The sequence below is a fragment of the Lingula anatina genome, chromosome 4 (assembly GCF_051362555.1).
Source record: "Lingula anatina isolate TDL-2025a chromosome 4, LinAna3.0, whole genome shotgun sequence".
In the NCBI taxonomy this organism is placed as follows: domain Eukaryota; kingdom Metazoa; phylum Brachiopoda; class Lingulata; order Lingulida; family Lingulidae; genus Lingula; species Lingula anatina.
The window spans coordinates 5,747,009-5,751,453 of record NC_141770.1 but is presented as its reverse complement, the minus strand read 5'-3'; positions in this window follow the sequence as shown (position 1 = coordinate 5,751,453).

Sequence of the window (4,445 nt, the reverse complement as noted above, 5' to 3'; positions counted from 1 at the left end):
ATTTATTGTTGTTGTTTTATTTATATGACTGTGTAAGAATATTTAGGTCTAAGAACTCAGTCCCAATAAAAATAAGAGTGCATTCAGTGCTTTATCTGTCTAGGTAGATCAATTCAGGGGGACTCTTGCTGAATGTAATCAGATTAAGAGATTAGCATACCACCCCCTAGCTTTGAGTAGAAAATGGAAAACAAGCATGTTATAAACAAAAGGAGGCGAGCCAATCCAATTGCATTCAGCAAGAGTCCCTGTGGAGTTGGATCGATTTACATAGATCAATAGTGTCATTGGGAATGAGTCCTAAATTAAGGCACTAGTAGATACGTCAGTGGCAATACTAAGATGAATAAAAATAAAATGATAAAAAGAAAGTGTAGTAATAGTTTCTAATATGATTCTTTTACTTCCAAAAGTGTTTTATGCGGTTCAAAGTGATAACATTGGTAATATTAAAGAATCGGGGACCACTGAAAGACAAAGTATATTGCAAACTTTTTGAGAGGTAAAAAACTAGGCCATGTCTCCCATTTCTCCCTGCAGAAACTTACGAATATCAAGTCAGCGACGTTGTATATGTGCGCACGCATGTTATTACGTCGCTCATTCTCCTTTGTTACGTTAAAATGATACATACGTTACCATAAAGCGTGTAAATATTTTTTATTCTATTTTCATTGGTTGTCTCCCCTTTTGTGCGCCAACACTATATTAATGAAACACAAATAAAAGACATAAGTGTTGGCCCACAAAGCGAAACAAAACCAATGAAAATAAAATAAATATTTACACGCTTCATGGTAACGTATGTATCGGTAACGTATGTATCATTTTAGCGTAACAAAGAAGAATAAGCGACGTAAAAACAAGCGATCGCACATATACAACGTCGCACACAACCACAGAGTCGCGACAACAGAGAACAAACAATAAAATCAGAAAACAATACCTTCACGTTATTTGGTAACGTATATGTATCATATTTACGTAACAAATAAGAATGAAGGCCGTAAAACGTAGTGCGCACATGTACAAAGTCACACCCACTCACAAAGTCGTGACATTTGGTCACGTACATATATATCGGTAACGTATGAATCAAATGGACAATTTTCACAGATAGTTGAAGGCAAGAAATCTTATTTGTCTCGTTTTCTTTCATTTTAATGTAGCATTAAGACATAAGTGCTTGCCCACAAAACGAAAGAAAACCAATGAAAATGGAATAAATAAATATTTACACGCTTCATGGTAACGTATTTATCGGTAGCGTATGTATCATAATAGAACTATAAATATTTTGATGCATCTAGAAAGATCTACATAATAGTTGTTGAATACAGTCCGAGCTTTCGGCCCCTGGGCCTTCTTCGGGGAATATGAACAAAAAGTAAAAAAACAAACTCCTAGGATACGTGACGGGCCGAAAGCTCGGACTGTATTCAACAACTATTATGTAGATCTTTCTAGATGCATCAAAATATTTATAGTTCTATTATTACCAAGATCTATACGGTGAATCAACATGAATCGTATGTATCATATTGACGTTACAAACAGAATGAACGACGTACAAACGTGCGCACATATACATGTACAAAGTCGCACGCACTAACAAAGCTGTGACAACAGAAAACAATCAATGGAATCAGAAAACAACACCTTCATATTATTTGGCCATGTATATATCGGTAACGTATGTATCATATGAACAATTTTCACAGATAGTTGAGGCAAGAAATCTTATTTGTCTCGTTTTCTTTCATTTTAATGTAGCATTAAGACATAAGTGCTGGCCCACAAAACGAAAGAAAACCAATGAAAATAGAATAAATAAATATTTACACGCTTCATGGTAACGTATTTATCGGTAGCGTATGTATCATATTGACGTAACAAACAGAATGGACGACGTACAAACGTGCGCACATATACATGTACAAAGTCGCACGCACTAACAAAGCCGTGACAACAGAAAACAATCAATGGAATCAGAAAACAACACCTTCATATTATTTGGCCATGTATATATCGGTAACGTATGTATCATATGAACAATTTTCACAGATAGTTGAAGGCAAGAAATCTTATTTGTCTCGTTTTCTTTCATTTTTATGTAACATTAAGACATAAGTGTTGGCGCACAAAACGAAAGACAACCAATGAAAATAGTTACCATGTGGCTTGTAAATACTTTTATTTTTTAATTGTTTGTTGTCCGTCTTGTGAGCAAACGCCTTATTCTTACGGTATACAACATTACAATAAGAAGGAAAAGCAGGGCAAGTAAAGATTACTTGTCTTGAAACCGTTTGTTGAAATTCTTTATATGATACATACGTTACCGATACATACGTTACCAAATAATGTGAAGGTATTGTTTTCTAATTTCATTGTTTGTTCTCTGTTGTCGCGAGTCTGTGGTTGCGTGCGACGTTGTATATGTGCGCACGCATGTTATTACGTCGCTCATTCTTCTTTGTTACGTTAAAATGATACATACGTTACCATAAAGCGTGTAAATATTTTTTATTCTATTTTCATTGGTTGTCTCTCCTTTTGTGCGCCAACACTATTTTAATGAAACACAAATAAAAGACATAAGTGTTGGCCCACAAAGCGAAAGAAAACCAATGAAAATAGAATAAATATTTACACGCCTCATGGTAACGTATGTATCGGTAACGTATGTATCATTTTAACGTAACAAAGAAGAATAAGCGACGTAAAAACAAGCGTGCACACATATACAACGTCGCACGAAACCACAGAGGCACGACAACAGAGAATGATGCGTAACTCAGTAAACTGATTCTTATGTGATTTATTTTTTCTAAGAAGCATATTTGGGTTCTTATGTACTGCTGCATAAAAATTAAAATGTTAGATATACATGTACAATTTTTAGTACAAACCTAAGATGCCACAGCTCTAGTGTTAAATATTTACAGTGCTGGAGCAATAGGCGACAGCATGTCTTAATTGGGATGCGTTAATGATAACCTCAATCATGTGGGAAGAAGGTAAATGGGCAAAACAAAATGGCTTGTTTGTACAATAACCTGATGGTAACGTTTTAGACTAGGGAGAAACGCATCGTGTCTTCTCTAACACAATCCCACAGTCAGTGCTATTATTATTATGTAAACCAGGTGAGCATTTTGGTGAGAGGTATTCAGATAGGACCAAGGTCATAAGGAAGAGGAAGAAGCCTCATATGCCACATTGCCACAATTTCCACACGTAGACTGAAATTTTGGCACTGAGAACTGATGTAGTTTGTTGTAAGTACTGTATAGATGATATAAGGCAACACTGCTAGGTTTATGATGACGATATTTTATCCAAAAGTATGCATTTCCCACTTCAGGCGTAATGGCTCTTGGGTATTTTTATTGACATGAATCCCGAAATTAGCTTGACAAGTTAAACAACTTTTTATGTTGCTTTTTCCAGAAGAAAAGTATTTGCTCATAAAGAAGTGAGAAGATTATCCCAGCCGTCCAAAGGTCTGAACGCGTTATTCCGTCTTAAACAAAGCAAGACGACAAAGCAGATAACTACCGGTACATTCTCAGCTCCCAATGGGTGCCTTTTTTATGACAGCGGCTTGTACACATGTATCCTGTTTATTAAAGTTAACTGACAATAAACAAGTGGTTTTTAAGAGAACTAACCCCGACCAGTAAAGCAAATGTATATTTGCTGGGCAATGTCGACCTCCCTTGACTTCATTTTTTCCCGATTTCAATTTCAATTACATACCGTCCTTGATATTATAATCTGAAATAAAATGTTTCCATTAAGTGTTTGGTTTTAAAAAGTTGAGCTAAAGTGCCAGCATTCGGATTACGAAATTATTTAAGTGTGGATGCATTGGAATAAAGTAATTGGTAGAATCATTCTGAAGAGGTTTTAATAAGCACATGTAGCAATAAAATGCTGAATTTATATCACACTACCCACAAAATACGCAAAATAATGTAAAACTAAGAAAGTCAAAAACCAAACAAGTTTGTTTATATTATTATGTATTTCACTTTGTCAGATCCTTAGATATTGTTATGAATTTTGTTTAATTTATTTCATTTTTCATTTAATTTCAGTGCCTCGTAACAACCGTCTACGATGAGATTGGACGCACTCCCAGAAAAGACATCAGATTCGTGTTAGCCAGCGCCTGCACCCATGTCAACGTTGTCTTGTGTGTCGAAGTTTTGCGTATAGTTTTGACTTGCAGTTAAAGTTAAAACTTGCAGGGTTGACATTTGATTTGGTTTGAAATGTAATATTTGCTTTGGGTTGTAATATTCTGCATCAAAGCGTGTATCAAATGAAGTGCAGCGTGAAACAAATGTTTTATTCATGGAACTTCTGATAAAATGGACCAAATCCAAGGGTCAACTCTGCACGTCGCTGATTTATTATTATACATATGTAAATAGGTT